Source organism: Globicephala melas, chromosome X (assembly GCF_963455315.2).
Source record: "Globicephala melas chromosome X, mGloMel1.2, whole genome shotgun sequence".
Taxonomy (NCBI): domain Eukaryota; kingdom Metazoa; phylum Chordata; class Mammalia; order Artiodactyla; family Delphinidae; genus Globicephala; species Globicephala melas.
The window spans coordinates 122,274,457-122,293,342 of NC_083335.1; the positions used below are offsets into that span (position 1 = coordinate 122,274,457).

The 18,886-nt window shown below is 44.2% G+C and overlaps 1 protein-coding gene and 1 pseudogene across 5 annotated transcripts in view; one reads left to right on the top strand and one right to left on the bottom strand.

Moving 5' to 3' along the window:
* STS (steroid sulfatase) overlaps nucleotides 1–18,886 on the top strand; it is a 182,130-nt gene that overhangs the window by 20,674 nt on the left and 142,570 nt on the right. The window lies entirely within an intron of this gene.
* Nucleotides 9,364–10,042, bottom strand: LOC115842402 (high mobility group protein B1 pseudogene; annotated as a pseudogene).

An 18,886-nucleotide genomic window follows, 5' to 3' on the forward strand; every position in this document is an offset into this window, starting at 1 on the left:
GGGCACCATGATGAGAAGGATGTCAGACATCACCTAGGTTCCACCTTGAACAGTTTCATTACTGCACCTCTGCGAGTCTTAATAGAACAAAGCCCCTGCTTCTCCCGACCTCAGAGCACAGTGGTTTACATAGTACTATCAAGTGCAGTCTTTTCACTTCCATTCTCTAAAGTTAGCTCAAAAGGAGCCTTTATTTATGTTCTAGCCAGTGTGTCCTGGTCCATTATCTTGTGAATAACCTGGCCTGGAACGCAGCAGAAGAGAGAGCCAATGCTCCAGGCTGGTTATGTACTTTTCCGAGGTTGCACGGCTAGCTTGGGACCTGACTCCAAGGCCTCTTTCCACTTACTAAGATAAATCCTCTGGGGGATTTTTTTTTTTTTAACATCTTTATTGGAGTATAATTGCTTTACAATGGTGTGTTAGTTTCTGCTGTATAACAAAGTGAATCAGCTATATGTGTACATATATCCCCATATCTCCTCCCTCTTGCGTCTCCCTCCCACCCTCCCTATCCCACCCCTCTAGGTGGTCACAAAGCATCGAGCTGATCTCCCTGTGCCGTGTGGCTGCTTCCTACTAGCTATCTCTTTTACATTTGGTAGTGTATATATGTCCATGCCACTCTCTCACTTCGTCCCAGCTTACCCTTCCCCCTCCCCGTGGCCTCAAGTCCATTCTCTACGAGGTCTGCGTCTTTATTCCTGTCCTGCCCCTAGGTTCTTCAGAACCTTTTTTTTTTTTTTTTTGATTCCATATATATGTGTTAGCATACGGGATTTGTTTTTCTCTTTCTGACTTACTTCACTCCGTATGACAGACTCTAGGTCCATCCACCTCACTACAAATAACTCATTTTCGTTCCTTTTTATGGCTGAGTAATGTTCCATGGTATATATGTGCCACATCTTCTTTATCCATCCATCCGTTGATGGACACTTAGGTTGCTTCCCTGTCCTGGCTATTGTAAATAGAGCTGCAGTGAACACTGTACATGACTCTTTCTGAATTATGGTTTTTCTCAGGGTATCTGCCCAGTAGTTGGATTGCTGGGTCATATGGTAGTTCTATTTTTAGTTTTTTAAGGAACTTCTATACTGTTCTCCACAGTGGCTGTATCAGTTTACACTCCCACCAACAGTGCAAGAGGGTTCCCTTTTCTCCACACCCTCTTCAGCATTTATTGTTTGTAGATTTTTTGATGATGGCCATTCTGACTGGTGTGAGGTGATACCTCATTGTAGTTTTGATTTGCATTTCTCTAATGATTAGTGTTGTTGAACATTCTTTCCTGTGTTTGTTGGCCACCTGTATATCTTCTTTGGAGAAATGTCTATTTAGGTCTTCTGCCCATTTTTGGATTGGGTTGTTTGTTTTTTTGATATTGAGCTGCATGAGCTGCTTGTATAATTTGGAGATTAATCCTTTGTCAGTTGCTTCATTTGCAAATATTTTCTCCCATTCTGAGGGTTGTCTTTTGGTCTTGTTTATGGTTTCCTTTGCTGTGCAAAAGCTTTTACATTTCATTAGGTCCCATTTGTTTACTTTTGTTTTTATTTCCATTACTCTAGGAGGTAGGTCAAAATGGATCTTGCTGTCATTTATGTCATAGAGTGGTCTGCCTATGTTTTCCTCTAAGAGTTTGATAGTGTCTGGCCTTTATTTATGTCTTTAATCCATTTGGAGTTTATTTTTGTGTATGGTGTTAGGGAGTGTTTTAATTTCATTCTTTTACATGTAGCTGTCCTGTTTTCCCAGCACCACTTACTGAAGAGGCTGTCTTTTCTCCATTGTATATTCTTGCCTCCTTTATCAAAAATAAGGTGACCATATGTGTGGGGGTTTATCTCTGGACTTTCTACCCTGTTCCATTGATCTATATTTCTGTTTTTGTGTGGCAGTACCATACTCTCTTGATTACTATAGCTTTGTAGTATAGTCTGAAGTCAGGGAGTCTGATTCCTCCAACTCCGTTTTTCTTTCTCAAGATTGCTTTGGCTATTCGGGGTTTTTTGTGTTTCCATAGAAATTGTGAAATTTTTTGTTCTAGTTCTGTGAAAAATACCAGTGGTAGTTTTGATAGGGGTTGCATTGAATCTGTAGATTGCTTTGGGTAGTAGAGTCATTTTCACAGTGTTGATTCTTCCAGTCCAAGAACATGGTATATCTCTCCATCTGTTTGTATCATGTTTAATGTCTTTCATCAGTGTCTTATAGTTTTCTGCATACAGGTCTTTTGCCTCCTTAGGTAGGTTTATTCCTAGGTATTTTATTCTTTTTGTTGCAGTGGTAAATGGGAGTGTTTCCTTAACTTCTGTTTCAGATTTTTCATCATTTTTGTATAGGAATGCAAGAGAGTTCTGTGCATTAATTTTGTATCCTGCTACTTTACCATATTCATTGATTAGCTTTAGTAGTTTTCTGGTAGCATCTTTAGGATTCTATATGTATAGTATGTCGTCTGCAAACAGTGGCAGTTTTACTTCTTTTCCGATTTGGATTTCTTTTTCTTCTCTGATTGCTGTGGCTAAAACTTCCAAAACCATGTTGAATAATAGTGATGAGAGTGGGCAACCTTGTCTTTTTCCTGATCTTAGTGGAAATGGTTTCAGTTTTTCACCATTGAGAATGATATTGGCTGTGGGTTTGTCATACATGACCTTTATTATGTTTTTAGTTCCCTCTATGCCTGCTTTCTGGAAAATTTTTTATCATAAATGGGTGTTGAATTTTGTCAAAAGCTTTTTCTGCATCTATTGAGATAATCATACGGTTTTTATTCTTCAACTTGTTAATATGGTGTATCACATTGATTGATTTGCGTATATTAAAGAATCCTTGCGTTCCTGGGATAAACCCCACTTGATCATGGTGTACGATCCTTTTAATATGCTGTTGGATTCTGTTTGCTAGTATTCTGTTGAGGATTTTTACATCTATGTTCATCAGTGATATTGGCCTGTAGTTTTCTTTTTCTGTGACATCTTTGTCTGGTTTTGGTTTCAGGATGATCGTGGCCTCGTAGAATGAGTTTGGGAGTGTTCCTCCCTCTGCTGTATTTTGGAAGAGTCTGAGAAGGATAGGTGTTAGCTCTTCTCTAAATGTTTGATAGAATTCATCTGTGAAGCCATCTGGTCCTGGGCTTTTGTTTGTTGGAAGATTTTTAATCACAGTTTTAATTTCAGTGTTTGTGATTGGTCTGTTTATATTTTCTGTTTCTTCCTGGTTCAATTTCGGAAGGTTGTGCTGTTCTACAAATTTGTCTATTTCTTCCAGGTTGTCCATTTTATTGGCACATAATTGCTTGTAGTAATCTCTTATGATCCTTTGTATTTCTGCAGTGTCAGTTGTTACTTCTCCTTTTTCATTTGTAATTCTATTGATTTGAGTGTTCTGCCTTTTTTTCTTGATGAGTCTGGCTAGGGGTTTATCAATTTTGTGTATCTTCTCAAAGAACCAGCTTTTACTTTTATTGATCCTTGCTGTTGTTTCCTTCATTTCTTTTTTATTTATTTCTGATCTGATCTTTATGATTTCTTTCCTTCTGCTAGCTTTGGGGTTTTTTTGTTCTTCTTTCTCTAATTGCTTTAGGTGTAAAGTTAGGTTGTTTATCTCACTGCTGTGGCCTCTCCCACTGCGGAGCACAGGCTCCGGACGCGCAGGCTCAGTGGCCACGGCTCACGGGCCCAGCCGCTTCGCGGCATGTGGCATCTTCCCGGACCGGGGCACGAACCCGTGTCCCCTGCATCGGCAGGCGGACTCTCAACCATTGCGCCACCAGGGAAGCCCTAGATGTCACCTTTTGATGATGTCAGAGTCATGCTTATTCAGGTTAAAATAGTTTTTCAGGTTTCACCATACTATCGTCCTGGGTTTCCATGAAGAATGGGAAATACGTCAGCAGCCGCCACATTACGTATTAATTATGTGAGTGCCTGCCAAGAGCCAGAGGCACACAATTAAAACGAAGTAAGGTTTTATTTATAGACATGGAAAACAAAGGTGGAGATTTAGTCTTTCCTTTTTTTTTTTTAAACTAAACAAAACGGAATAATGATGGATGGGAGGGGACAGGCGAAAAGAGAAACGCTGACGGTTATGTTTCCCGGGGTACACGTGTCCCCCAGACGTGTGGGCTGAGGCATCCGGGCTCACTTCCTCTGTGCTGCTTTCCGCCCACCAGGCTCAGGGCTGCCCGGCCGACCTCCCCACCCTTGGTGTTGGCCGGGAATGCCTTCCTCGGGGCTCTGCGTGCCGCGTGCCGGGGGAGCGAGACACGTGATAGTCAAGGATGCAGGGCTGCTGTGCTGCGGGCCGTGCACAGGGCATCCGGAACGCAACACCAGCTGTGCATGGCCTCACCCGCACCCCGGTGCCTCCCAGTGGGGGAGCATTGTCCCCACGTGTGACGCCCACCTCCCCACTGCTTTCCAGCCCCCTCAGCTTCTCCGCCCACACGTGTGCACCTGCCACACCTGCCTGCTGTGCACAGTGGCGTGGACACTCCCGTGCACACACGAGGTGCTCTGAGTACATGTCCGCTTTTTTTCCCCCTCCCACTTCAGGGTGCCAGCAGGAAAAGAAAGATCACGGTGCAGTATTCAGAAATGATAGGCGTGTCCGTTTGATGACTGCCAAGGTGTGACCGATCATTTCAGGAAGCCCAGCTCCCCTCTGATTTATAGATGAGGCACTAGGGGCCTGAGGGAGGACCACATGAAGAAACACAGAGCTCCGGGCTTTGAATACTCATTGGGCAGCCCGGGGAAGTTATATGGATTTATATCACAGGCTGTAAAGTCATCACCGGATAACTGATGAAGCTCTCATAAAAAAGTTACTTAACACCTGTGTTTCTTCACAGTTCCACTTTTTTTTTTAATCTTTTTTCCATGTCACATCTTTCTTTTCTTTCCTTTTTTTTCATACTTAGGAATTTGTTTTTTTTTTTTTTTTTTGGCTGCGTTGAGTCTTCGTTGCTGCGTGCGGACTTCCTCTAGTTGCGGCGAGCGGGGATTACTTTTCCTTGCGGTGCGTGGGCTTCTCATTGCGGTGGCTTCTCTTGTTGAGGAACACTGGCTCTAGACACGCGGGCTTAAGTAGTTATGGCACATGGGCTCAGAAGTTGTGGCTCATGGGCTCAGTAGTTGTGGCTCACGGGCTCTAGAGCGCAGGCTCAGTAGTTGTGGAGCATGGGCTTAGTTGCTCCGCGGATGTGGGATCTTCCCGGACCAGGGCTTGAACCCATGTTCCCTGCATTGACAGGTGGATTCTTAACCACTGTGCCACCCGGGAAGTCCCACAGATCTTTATTTTCTGTTCTAAATATACAAGTTCAAAGTCTGGCATGAGCCACTTGAATCTGTGTCCTGAAAAATGACAACCAGATTTCCTACATACTTGAGAGGCGTGTACGTCGATCACTGAGTGTGTCCTCAGGACCATGGCTTCCACCACTCCTTGTGGCTACACTGGCTATGTTTTCAGATGTGCTGTTTATTATTCCAGTGTTTGGCCACGTAGACAGGGTTTGGCTTTTGTATAAAGGAGCTGGGTTAAACAGGGAATGAGTCTGTGGTTCAGAAATCAGCCTGTCCATTCTGCAAATGTACGTCAATTACAGAGAAACCAGCCTCTGGGACAGTGTGTCCTTTGCAGTGCATGCCATACATAATCTACCTGTTATGAACCAGCCAAATTTATTATTTTTTTCCCCCAGAGGTAGATGCTAAGAAATGCATGTAACCCCCCGTTCAGCCTCACCCTCCACGTTTCCCTTGTTAATGAATGATCGGAATGAATTAAGATGTCTAGTTCTTGCTTACTTTACTTCTTATCCAGGTATCCGCAGGTTTCCTGTCCACATCCGTTTTGCCCTTTGTGCTCACCCTTGCAGATTGAGTCAGAGGGCTGCTAGAAAGCATTGCCACCCAAGATGATGTTACTAAAAATGGTGAAACTATTTTACTGGAAGATTACTCCGCGGCCTGGTTATTTGCCGTAGGGCACTCTGTGTGTTCAGTAAACCCATGGCAATACCTGACAGATTATTCCTATGAATTGGTGTCTCCAGGGTCATTCATATTTCCCAACTGAGATATTGCCCCATATTCATTTATAATGAGATTTTAATATAACAGCTGATGCCATCAGGATTCAGAACTGTAAAAGCTTTCACTGCGTGGGAAAAAAAAAAGATATAAAGTCTCCCTCTATTTGTATTTAAAAGCGAAACAGTAAATGTCAGGCATCCCTTAAAAGGCTGGATGAAACAGGCATTAAAGGTTTATGGGTAAAAATCCTAAGCCATGTTCTGCAGACCAGTCGCCACCTTTGTTGTTTTCTTTGCTTCTTGTCTTCTGATTAAAATCCCCCCTTTTTTGGATATTAACCTTTTAAAACTCTATCAGTCAGTCAGTGAACTCTTACCTAGGACCCCTGGGATCCAGGTAAAAAAAGGTGTAGCAGGGCTTCCCTGGTGGCGCAGTGGTTGGGAGCCCGCCTGCCCATGCAGGGGACACGGGTTCGTGCGCCGGTCCGAGAGGATCCCACGTGCCGCGGAGCGGCTGGGCCCGTGAGCCATGGCCGCTGAGCCTGCGCGTCCGGAGCCTTTGCTCCGCAACGGGAGAGGCCACAGCAGCGAGAGGCCTGCGTACCGCAAAAAAAAAAAAAAAAAAAAAAAAAAAAAGGTGTAGCAATGATGAAACACAATGGCAGTCTCACCTCCAAGGCTGTCCAAGATGGAAAACAAAACTCGGGAAATGCTGCAAGTGCCAGTGTCAGGGATCATTAAATGCCTATCAGTAGCATCGAGTGCTGGGCTCAGCTGGGCTCAGCTAGGGCAGCCGGCTTGACTGTCAACTATGGTAGGAAGCCTGCAGGTGAGACTGAATGGGTCCCGGGTCCAGTGTTCCTCTTTAGTGGTTCCAGGATGGGGGAGTTGTCTTGTCTACAGATAGATGGAGAGTTGGGGTGGGCAGGTCTCCTTTACAGTTAATCTGTCTACCCCAGGGTTTCTCAGCTGCAGAACTGGAAGACGCTTTGCTGTAGGGACTGACCTGTGCATGGAGGATATTTAGGACCCACCTGCTAGATGGCAGTATCAACCCCCCTCCCAAATGTGACAACCAGACTTGTCTCCAGGTGTCGCCCCATGTCCCTTCAGCTCCAGATGACAACCACTGACCTACAGTAAGCATTTAAAATGCACAAGGCACTATTCACAATAGCCAAGACATGGAAGCAACCCAAGTGCCCATCAACAGACGGTTGGATAAAGAAGATGTGGTACATATATACAATGGAATATTACTCAGCCATAAAAAAGAATAAAATATTGCCATTTGCAGCCACATGGATGGACCTAGAGTGTCTTATGCTTAGTGAAATAAGTCAGACAGAGAAAGACAAATACTCTATGATATCACATGTATGTGGAATCTCAAAAATAATACAAATGAATGCACTTGCAAAACAGAAACAGACACAGAAAACAAACTTATGGTTACTAAAGGGGAGAGGGACAAACTGGGGATATGGGATTAACAGATACAGACTACTCTATATAAAATAGGTAAGCAGCAAGGATTTACTGTATAGCACGGGGAATTACAGCCATTCTCTTGTAATAACCTGTAATGGAATATAATCTGCAAACACCCTGAATCACGATGCTCTGCACCTGAAATTAACACAACATTGTAAATCAACTATACTTCATAAAACAGTAGAATAAAATGCATCCGTCAGAGCTTTGCGGTGGAGCAGGGTTCCTCAGCCTGGGCACCACAGTGCTGACTTTGGGGGCCGCATCATTCTTTTTTTTTTTTTTTTTAAACCTCTGCAATTATTAGTTTATTAGTATCATCCAGGACTCAGATCTTCAGTATTCCTCATGAAATTACATAAAACAAATGCAAATGGAAAGAATCCAAGTCAAAATTATATAACAAAACAGCACTCCATCACAAAAGCGTGTAAAATTACAAGAACGCTATTTTAGAACACTGGCACTTTAAGAGAACGATAATCTCAAAAACGACAAAATTGCCAAATTGTTCCCTAAACTGTTAAGCAGATAAACATATGACCCTGATGAATGAGCTTGAGTGCTGTAAAGAAAAATCAAATTCAAATAAATCAGGTAATTCGTACTGAAATACAAAGTTTGTCTTCTTCCCTCATGTCTATTTCATTTATAAAGGGGCAAACCATAATATAGGAAAATATACCTGATTTAAAATGTGGTATACGACTTTAAAAGTTGGCCCAATTAATTAAAAATACCTTTAATGGAGGATCTCAAGCTTCCTAAACAATCCATATTTAGATAAATAGGAGAAGACATTTACAGCCAGCACTTTTTCTCCAGAGCCTTTGTTGGGACTAATATCAACAACAACAACAAAAAAAACCGTAATATAGCAGTCTTGTATTTTAAGCTCACGCTTTTGGGGATACATTCTCAGTCTTAAATGTGGGAACTGCAAATATAACTGCCATTACGTGGTAATGGGAGTTAAAGGATGTAGAGTCCTCATGTAAAGATTAGAACATACTTTTCTATTAGTCCTTCAAGGACAGACTTTCAAAATGTTTGATTCTAATAATCCCGTGCTGTGAGTAGATTGGTTACTCTTCACTTTGTAAATGAACCTGGGCTACATGACATCTGATATCCACCGATCAAGATTTGAGTTTCAGTTATGGATGAAAACTGTCTCAATTAAGCTTTTATCAGCCTCATCATGAGTATGCAGGGTGCGTACACGAAAGCTTTTTATCAGCTAACTCTACGAAAGATAAACACTGTAATAATTCGTGTGATCCAAAATGGGCAATAGCAGAAGACTAGCTTCCCCTTAGGAAGAAACTTTTCAGACCTATGAAAAGGACAACAACACTAATAAAAAAAATTGTGTTTACTTAGAAGCATTCAGAATGTCAACAAAACAGCTGCAACTTTTCTTTTTACTGCAATTACAGAGTGGTATTCAGTTAACAGAACAACAATTATTTCATATAAGCTGCATCAGAGACAGCTGAAGATGAAAAAACTACCATCCCCATATATAAGTAATTTGTGCTGTGCACCAACAAGAACCTGCTTTAAATTTCCCTGCCAATTTACAACCCCCATACCATACCAGGCAAGGTTAGTGGCTATTGAAAATACCACCAGGACAGGGCTATCTAAAGACACATTCGGTAGTGTGTTAACTATACAAAAAAAGACACTGTACAGTTTTAAAAAAAACCTTACACAGCCTTACATTTCAGTTTTTTTCTTTAAAAGAAGTGAGTTGTGTACAGGGGGGTTAAATGCTTTATAGACAAGAAAAAAAAAACTGTGCTGGAACCAACTTATTCATCATCATCGTCATCTTCCTCCTCTTCCTTCTTTTTCTTGCTTTTTTCAGCCTTGACGACTCCCTCTTTTTGCTGCATCAGGCTTCCCTTTAGCTCCGTTTGCAGCAATCTCCTTTTCGTACTTTTCCTTCAGCTTAGCAGCCGTCTCCTAAAGCTGCTTGTCATCTGCAGCAGTGTTTTTCCACATCTCTCCCAGTTTCTTTGCAACATCGCCCATGGATAGGCCAGGATGCTCTCCTTTGATTTTTGGACGATACTCAGAACAAAACAAGAAAAAGGCCGAAGGAGGCCTCTTGGGTGCATTGGGATCCTTGAACTTCTTTTTTGTTTCCCCTTTAGGAGGGATATAAGTTTTCCTTTCTCTTTCATAACGGGCCTTGTCCGCTTTTGCCATGTCTTCAAACTTTCCTTTCTCTTTAGCAGACGTGGTCTTCCACCTCTCTGAGCACTTCTTAGAAAACTCTGAGAAGCTGACGGAAGCATCTGGGTGCTTCCTCTTGTGCTCCTGCCGGCAAGTTTGCACAAACAATGCGTATGATGACATTTCGCCTCTCGGCTTCTTAGGATCTCCTTTGCCCATGCTTGATTATTTTTCCTCCGCGAGGCACAGAGACGCCCAGTGCCCGTCCGGCTCTCACTTGCCCCGGCACTGTCTCTATGGAGCTCAGTGTACTGCAATCCCGCATCATTCTTTGATGTGGGAGCGTCCTGTGCATCGCAGGGGCTTGAGAACACCTCCGCCCTGGTCCAAACATTGCTGAAGGCTTCCTGGGGAGGCAGAGCATCCTCTGCTTAGCACCTGTGAACTGGAGACAGGAAGGAGCCCCTGGAGGCCTGACGGAAGCGGGAAGAGGGCCCCTGCGTCCTGTCTGCAGCTCTTCCCCCAGGTTTCCAGGCAACTTTCACTCTTGCTGGAGGACACCCCAGCTTGTCCGAGCTGAGTCACTGGGCCAGGGTTTCCTGGGTCCCCACGTGCCGCCTCTGCCACAGATGAGGAGACTGTGGGCTTATGTGAGTTCACGGGATTGGCCAAGACACTCTTCAACGTAGGACGGCTTTGCCAGGGCTGACTTCTTCAGTTGCTTTTCTACAGAGCCCTGCCTTCTGATCCACAGCCCTTTGTCTGTAACCAGAAAGAAAAGAAAGAGATTGGAAGCCCAGTGTCTGGCAGCAACACTTGTTCTGAACCAAGGAATGTAAAACTGATGTACCGTTGAATAGTCATTCTTTAGCCGACAGAATGCAAATATCCATCGTGTTTATCGCTGCGGAACCATTAATATGTGTGGTTGCAGGTTGCTTTCTAAAACTTTGCTCAAGGTATATGGATTACATGATATATTTGAAGATATAGTATGTGTGTGTATGTGTGTGTATATATATATATGAAGGTAATGGTACATATATAAATATCTATATATATGAAGGTAATGGTGAACATATACACATATAGATGTATTATATCTATATATATGAAGGTAATGGTGAACATATACACGTATAGATGTATTATACCTATATATATGAAGGTAATGGTGAACATATACATGTATAGATGTTTTATACCTATATATATGAAGGTAATGGTGAATATATACATATATATTCCAGTTGTATTGAACGACAAATTTATAGATATTCCAGTCTTACTCAGATATCGTTGACGTTAACATCGTATACCTTTCAGATGTACAGCACAGTGATTTGGTATACCATGTGTATTGTCAAATGATGAGCACCATAATTTTAGTGACCATCCATCACCTCACATGGTTACAATTTTTGGTTGTTTCAATTGCCGAATGGTGTGTGTGACAGAATGAATGCTTTCAGTGTAGAAAACGACTGTGTCTGTTACGAGTGCCAAAAGCCGTCCTAAGGCAGCTCAGCGTTGGAGGGGGTCTTTGAATCCTTTTAATAAATTAGTTTTGATTTTTTTTAAAGCCATTACTTTGTAAAATCCAAACAATTCTGAGCTCTGAAACACAGCTAGCCACACTTGTTTGTGTTTTTTTGAGACCGAGGACTTGGGGTTGTAATTGCCAGCAGGCAGGGTTCATTTTTAGCTCGTGGTGACTTTGAACATCAGATGCCGTTTGCACTATGTGGGTGTGTTTTATTTTTTTCCCATTTACTGTATCATCATATGCTCTCTTATACCCTCAGAAGCAGCTTCCAGTGCTTAAAACCTCATGACCTTTCTGCACTGTCCAAGTTTTGCAATAGTGTGAAAACGCTCCGAAACCTAAATGCGGCCAGAAGAGTTGGGCAGAAGGACTGTGCCTTTTGGACCCTGTGCTCAGAGCTTCTGTGCCCCGTGTGCTCAGGGGGCAGCTTCTCCCCAGCCTGTGCACCCGAAAGGCAAAGAACCCCTAACTCAGATGGACCGTGTGGGTTATGAGGGCCCAGCCTGGTGTTCTGTGGCCCTGGACGTACTAAGCTGAAAGGCATGTATTGACTTTGAAAAGGCCAGCGATGTGATTCCGTTAAAAAAAAAAAAAAAAAAAAAAAGTACCAAGTCCATTTTTGGTTAATTAAGAAGAAGGGAAAAGTGTCGTTTGGTGAGCAAGCATGTATGCCTCTGCGTCAGGATTTCCCAGCCTGGGCACAGTTGATCTGTGGGCCTGGGGAATTCTTTGTCGTGGGATGGGTCTCGTGCATCGTGGGATGTTTAGGCGCATCTTTGGACACCATCCCGGAGATGCCAATAGCACCTGCTCTGTTGTGAGAACCAGAATGACTCCAGACACCACTAACACCTCTGGGGGGTGGGGTTGGGGGTGGGCGTTGGGGACGAGCTGCAGAGTCATCCCTTGTTGACAACTACCGGGCTAGAAAAAGCATTTAAGAATTAGTAAGACAGAGCTTGGACTGAGAGCATGATGCACCACCTTGGCACGAATGATACCTGGGGCCGGATCGTTCTTTTGTTGGCAGTGCATTGTGGGATATTCATGTGCATCCCTGGATTCTACACATGGGATGCCAGTGGGTAGAAGGTCACAGCTTGTGAGCACAGCTGTGTTGCTTGTGGAGCAACGCCCACAAGCTGTGACAACCAAAAATGTGTCCAGACAGTGCCACCTGTCCCCCAGAGACAAAGTAACTGGGGCTTGACAGTCGTTGGTCTAGGCGGACCTTATATTACAGGTGGGAAAAAATAAATCTGTGTTCTATAGGTAGTGTTGGGGCCAAGAGTTTTCCTGCCCCACCATCTTGTCACCCATCCCCTGGGACATCCAAAGGGGTGTCGAAAGCCATTTGCCTTCCTGGGCATGCCGGGTCATGTCACATAATTGACATCTCCTGAGGCAGACTCATCACGGTCGGCAGCACGCAGTCGAGTCCAGGAACTTCTAATTGCAAATGAGTCCAGGTGAGGAGTTCATTAATCAAGGAGGTGATAGTCATAACTGTCTAGAGCTAGAGGGTGCACCCTCAGGTTTTTTTGGTTGGAAGTGACAGAAACTCAATGCCCCCTCACTCAAACCCAGAAAGGGATTTTTTCAGTTGCACAGATGGGAGGGGGGCTCACAGCGTCAGAGGAAGAGCCCCAGGAACCAGGACCGTTGGCCTTAAGGAGCTGAAAATTCTTTGTAAGTCCAACTGATATGACTTGTCACTGCCGTCTGTGGCTGCTGGTGGAGGGGACCACTGTATTTGAGAGTTGCTGGTTTTTCATCCTGGTTAAATGCAGTGGTGTTATTACCATTTTATGTACATTTGGGAGTGGATGTTTTGGTAGTTATCCGTCACTGGATACAAATTACCACACATTTAAGGGCTTAGAACAACATCCATTGATTATCTCCGTGTCTGTGGGTCAGGTGTCCCCGCATGGCTTACCTGGCTCGTCTGCTCACGACGGTCTTTACAAGCCTGCAAAATATTGGCCACAGTCGTATTGTCACCTGAAAGCTTGGAATCCCCTTCTAAGCTCATTCAACAGGTTGGCAGAATCTAGTTCCCTGTGGTTGTAGGACTGGGACCCTCAGCTCCTAGGGGCCACCCCTCCCTAAAGGCATTTCACACCACGACTGTTTGTTCCATCCAGGCTGGGAGGATTGCAAATCCTCTGCTTGGAGTCTGTTTCCAAGGGATCGCCTGATTAGGCCAGGCCCCCCCACTTCAATCTCCTCGTTGAGTTGCACAAAGTCAGTTGATTAGGGACCTCAATCATATTCCTTCACTTTTGCCAAGTCTTACATCTCAGCACCCCCCCCACACACACATCCTCAAGAGGAGAGGATCACACAAAGATGTGGGTACCAGGAGGTGGGAGCCATGGAGGCTATCTTAGATTCCTGCCTACGACAGATGCCTTTTCGTGGCAGGACCTGGGAGCCTAAATACGATTTGGAAAATAGGTCTCTCTGGACAGCCCTTGCCTCCCTACACCCAGTAGACCCTAGTGACATCCTTCTTTGATCCTAGCTACCAGGTCAGCTCTCCCCTCCCCCCAGCCCCGTCCGGTCCACCCAGGCCTTACAGCAGAAAGTGTTCTCTTATTGGTTGGAAGTTATCACTCCACTGCTGTCCGTGTAGACCTTCCTTCTGTCCTTATGCAGAAGGTTCATTGGACCCGGGTCTATGGTCCCTGGGCCATGCTGGTGGGCCCAGATCGTCACCAGTGGTGACCTACAGTCCTGTTTGCATTCACAGTGGGGGGTTGGCATTTGTCCACATCTCAGTTTGAGGCTGGAACATCACGCTAGTGAAATCAGAAGACTTGGTGGTGTTTTTTTTAAAAAGTAAACGTCAGCTTGATGTGTCTTTTTGAACGCTTTTTTAAAAAAACTTGGGGTAAAATTCAACAAATGGCATGTTAACCGTTCTACAGTGTGTAACTGAGAGGCATTTCGTGTATCAGCCACTTTGTTCAACTGGTACCTCTCTCTAGTTCTAGAACTTGTTCATTATTCCCCCCACCAAAACCCCATACCCTTTATCAGTCCCCCCCAAACCCAACCTCCTTTCCCTTTAGCCTCTACCACTCATCTCCTTTCTGTGTCTATAGATACACCTCTTCTGGACGTTACCTATGAATGGGATCACACAATATGTGGCCTTTTGTGTCTGGCTTCGCTCCCTGAGCGTCATGTTTTCAAGACTTGTCCGCGTTGTAGAACCCTGTTCTTTTTTATGGCTGAATCCTGTAGCATTTTATGGCTGGACTGCATTTTGTGTATCCGTTTACCTGTTGTTGAGCGTGTGGGTTTTCACGTTTCAGCTCTTGTGAGCTGTGAGCCCCGGGTGTGCAGATGTCTTTAACAGTGTGGTTCCGCTTCTTTTGGGTGTACACACAGAAGTGGTCTGGCCAAGTCATGTGGCCAGTTTATGTTTCACTTTCTGAGCACCTGCCGTGCTGTTTTTCACCTCCAGGTTTCATCTCTCTTCATCGTTGAGGTCCTCATTTTAGACGGTTGTCTCTGCTGTGGCTGAGCGGTAAAATTACAGCGTCTCCTGTCAGAATTTGTGTTGAGGAAGATGCAGTTTATCCGTGAGAGAGCGCCTGGCAAAGCCTCAGTTTGTACCATGAGAGTTTGTAAGACTTGTTTCTGTCTGCCCAGCAGCCTGTTGGGAAAGGTGGGACAGCCAAGGCTCAGGTGAAATACAAGGAAGGAGGGGCCCAGAAACCAGTCACCTGAAACACAGGGTCACATGGTTCCAAGGTCACGAAAGGAGGCCCGTGGGTCCCGAGAGGCCATCAAACCTGTCCTGGTGGCTGGAGATGGGCTTGAAATTCCGTAGGGGCGATTCCTGGTCCTGTTGGGAGTTGCCGTCGGGCGGGGCTACTGGTGTTCCAGATGGTGGCAGGGATCCCAGAAGTCTCTGAGTTGTTGAGTTGAATCTGCTCCCCAACTTGAAATGGGCCACGGAGCCGGGAGTAAACAGGGTCTTCTGGAACCCTCCCTCCACCTGCCTGTTCTCCATCACACGTCATCTACCTCTCACCTGCGTCCTGGCCTCCCTCTCCTCCCCACCCACAAAGTGTTATTACCCCCATCCAAGCCTGCCTTGGTCTGGGGACAGAACTGGGTGTCCTGAGGTCCAGGGGATGGAACCAATGGCCCATCACCTTATGAAGATTCAAATTCCAGTTAGATCAGGAGCCTTTCTCTCTGTGTTGACTGCACTAATTTCCATCTCTCTTCCAACCCCATTTCCTCACCCTCAACACATACAGTTGTGTCCAGTGGACACATTACGAGATTAGGGATTTTATCAAACACAGCAGTGTGAAAGCGGCTGAGTGACTACTTACAACTTATTTTCAGCAAAAAAAAAAGTGCTCCTGGCCACTGCCCAAGCATTCATTAGGACATGAAGCCTCCTAGGGTACGATGGTGTGTGTGCAATATACGTGGCACCTAATTATATATTCCATTAGAGCCATTGGAAGAGTCAATATGGTGACTCCAGATGGCCTTCTTTAAAGAATTACATGAATGCCATACATTCCCAGCTACCTTTGAGCATAGCTGCCACTGAAGTTTTCAAATCGAATGTCTGTTCCTGTGATTTTTTCACTTCTGCATCTTTTAAGCTGAATGAACCTTGTGCATAAGGTTATACTTTGAGTATGATTATTTTTTCTTGGTTCCAATAGGGAGCGAAATTAGAGAGGCTAGTGTCATTTTGACTTGTGATAACTGCATAGCAGGGTTATTGGGGATCCTTTCTGTGGCCCTTTTATATTTTCCTACCAATGTAACAGTTGGTTATTTACCAATTTGCTTGGAATGCTTCCCACAGTTAGTCACTTTTATTCATAGACTTTGCTTTTCAGTAAGACTTTTAGGATTTCCTTCTTCACCAGACCTGGAGTCCCCTATTGCATCCGTGCTGTCCCAGGAGAATTTTCCCTGCAGCACATAATTAACTACATTCTCAGCTTCATCATCATCTCTTGCAGGAAACACTTCTGCTTTTCCTGCAAAGATGCTCAGTGCTGCTTTTTCCTGGGATTCTGGAAGAACAAACATTCATGAAATGAATTTGTCTCCATGTAGTTGAAAACAAAAAGAGATATGCCGTTGCTACATTCATAAAAATATGTTTAACAAATAGGGCTCACTGTCTGTTTTCCATGTATTACATGGTAATCATAGAATCTAAGTAAATTTGATTGGAAAGAATTAGCATCCACCCTTGGCAGCCTTTCAATGATAAAAAGATGCCTTGAATTAAAAACTTGGACAATTCCATGGAAATAATCTTGAAGATACTGCTGTCTTTGGAGATCTTACTAAAAATCATGACTTTGGACGATCCATGAAGCCTAAGAGTATCGGTACTCATTGAAAACAGGGGCAATGAAAAGCACCGTGCTTGCCCCCCAGAACCCCGTGTACCTTTGAGCCACCATGCCTGCACCATGTGCAGAGTCTAGAAGCCTCAGGAACTCAGTTGTTGGTAACTCTGGCCCTGAGCCACTGCCCTGGGCCATTCCCCACACTCCGTCCCGTTACACAGTTTACTCTGTGGGTCAAACCCTGTTTGCTTTTCTGTCTTGTTTCTACCCACACATTGTTGACCTTTCCTGAAACCTTAGCTTCTCTACGCCGTGCTGGTTCCGCATCCTGGTGGGCTGCCTCAGACAGACGCTGGGGAAGGTCCTCCCAAGCGGACGTGTCCCTGCCAGGAACATCAGGAGACAAGTCAGTCACACACACACACGTTCACATCTAGCAGAAAGAGAGAAAAAGCATAAAACATGTAAAAGCCCAACCACCTTATTCAATTTCCAGTGGCACACAAGGGCACTCTGTTCTAAATTTACATATATACATTTTTAATTCAGTCTGTGTTATTTTTCTTTAAGTGATGTAACGCCTGTTTACAAATGTTTTGAGGCTTATTTTACGTATTTTGAAATTCACCCACCTGCACCAGTCAGTGGTTTGCATTAGGTTACCAAGTTGTGCGATCATCACCGTAAATCAGTTTTAGAACGTTTTCGTCACTCCAGTGAGATCCTTCACGCCCGTTGCTTTTCATCCCCACTCCTACCCCGGGCCTGAAGATGTCTTTAAGAAGTCAGATTTTTCTCAATTTCATCATATTTCTTGGAACCCTGTGATTATTGCTCTCGGGGATGTTGCCAATCATCAGATCATATCATTCTGCTCCGTGACCCTATAATCCTTGTCTTACAAGGTCCCAGAACTAATCGCTCAAGCATGAGGAACTAAAACTTATGTGTTCTCTCCATCTCCATGCCCCTCACTGCTTGGAATGCTTGTCTTTTGTCTGCCTTTACCCTAAACCGTCTGACCTTCTTCTGCCATTTTCACCGTTTTCTCCTAACTACTTGAAATTATGGTCATTTCCAAAGGAAAGGTATATGGACCAATACTTAGGTCCTTAAGACTGATTTCCCTTATAAACAAGTCATTGTCTGTCAATGAGATGATCATTACTTGTCTATCTCAGACTGCTCTCATTTGAACAAATGTACAGTCATTTCAAAAGGCACAGCTAATTGTAGGGGTAAGGGAAATGCACTGAATATGGGCAAATTACACAGCTGTAAATAAAATCAAAACTTGAAATCTGGACATGGAAGCATGCGAGGGTATTATTTGGTAAGGATTTTCAAAAGAGAGAAGATACCAAGTGAGATAATTTGCAATTATACAGTAGACTCCCAGGCCTGGTCCAGGCAGTGAATAATGAGTTCTTACCTATAGATAATGAAACTGGCACAGAAACCTGATCTACTGGTGATCTGGGACTTTCGCTCCTGGACATCGGCTGGAAGTACTGCCCAGCTAAAAGCTTAATGTCTGATAAACTCTCTTCTTTCTGGAAACTTTATCCCACAGATAAAATATTGCTCTGAAATTGACTGTGATAAACCAGGAAGAATTAGTTGGTGAAGCGAAATGATAGAAATCCTCAGAAGGAGGTGACCTCTTTTAAAATCTATAATAGTGAATGGCCAACGCGTGCCCTGGGGGTTAGAGTCGTTAAGATAAAAATAGATAATATCTCCTCGCCAGGGACTCTGAAAAAGGAATGACTCAAGCATTAAAATGGACTCAGACATGAATGTCTGCCATTGCAATCACAAATCCGTAAAGGGTCCAGCGGAGGAGGGAGAAAGCAAGAAATCGGCCTAGCAAAATAGGGTTTCCCTCTAATGAACCCAGACTTTGAAAGGGAGTATTCGGGAGGTTGGGGAAGGGCAGAGAATCATGAAATGAATGGCTTCAGATCTCCATCATGTCAGGAAGACCAAAAACCCCAAACAAACTCCTCAAAATACTCACCTGGTGCTCTAGTTCCCAAGTCTACCTGGGCAATTTCCATGCCCTTGGATGGGACAGCATGCCCACTGCATCAGACCTAATCCTTAGAAAGGTAAAAATCCATTTAAACAGCACCTGTATTTTCAAAGTTCTGAAGCCGTACCGGCGGATGTCACGGAGCCCCACCTGGAATCGGCCCTATTCACTTTATGTGTCTGACTCCACATGGTGCTGGTACGTTTCTTGGAGACCATCACGTGGAA